The sequence below is a fragment of the Seriola lalandi genome, unplaced genomic scaffold (assembly GCF_002814215.2).
Source record: "Seriola lalandi dorsalis isolate HSWRI2012SDOR001 ecotype SW California unplaced genomic scaffold, Sedor1 jcf7180002055006, whole genome shotgun sequence".
In the NCBI taxonomy this organism is placed as follows: domain Eukaryota; kingdom Metazoa; phylum Chordata; class Actinopteri; order Carangiformes; family Carangidae; genus Seriola; species Seriola lalandi.
In genome coordinates, this window is record NW_019525549.1 from 1,703,539 (window position 1) to 1,704,085 (window position 547).

Consider the following 547-nt stretch of genomic DNA (forward strand, 5'->3'; position numbering starts at 1 on the left):
ATATATGAATGAGAATGATGAGGCTGAGTGTGAGGGTGTTTGTAGCAGTTGGCCTACCACACCACCGAGTGCAGTAGAAACAGGATGCGCTCAATGCGACTTGCTAATGCTAATTCACTTTTTTTTCAAAGATACTCCACAAGCACAGCATACAGCGTACAACATATATTATCAAGGTTAACTGGTATTTCCTGAAGTTTCATCAACTTTTTCAGTCTTTTCACCGGCCCTGTTAGCAGTGTTCCGACACGATGTCTCTTCGCACACACCGGAAAGAAAACACACTCTCGCTCTCACAAGACGTGAGCAGGGGGGTGGGAATAGATACAGTCAGATCATCTCTGATTGGTCCAAGATAGCTTGTCAATCTTTTCTGATCTGTTCACTGGATATGGAATATCCCATTATTTAAACAACTCTTATGTTATTTTGAGTGAAATAACAATATTGCAATACTCTTATAGTTAGGTTTGTTTTTTTTTCTGTAAGTCACTATCATGTGGTTTACATGAGGGCCATCGGTCTGTAGTCATTTATCTCAGCCAGT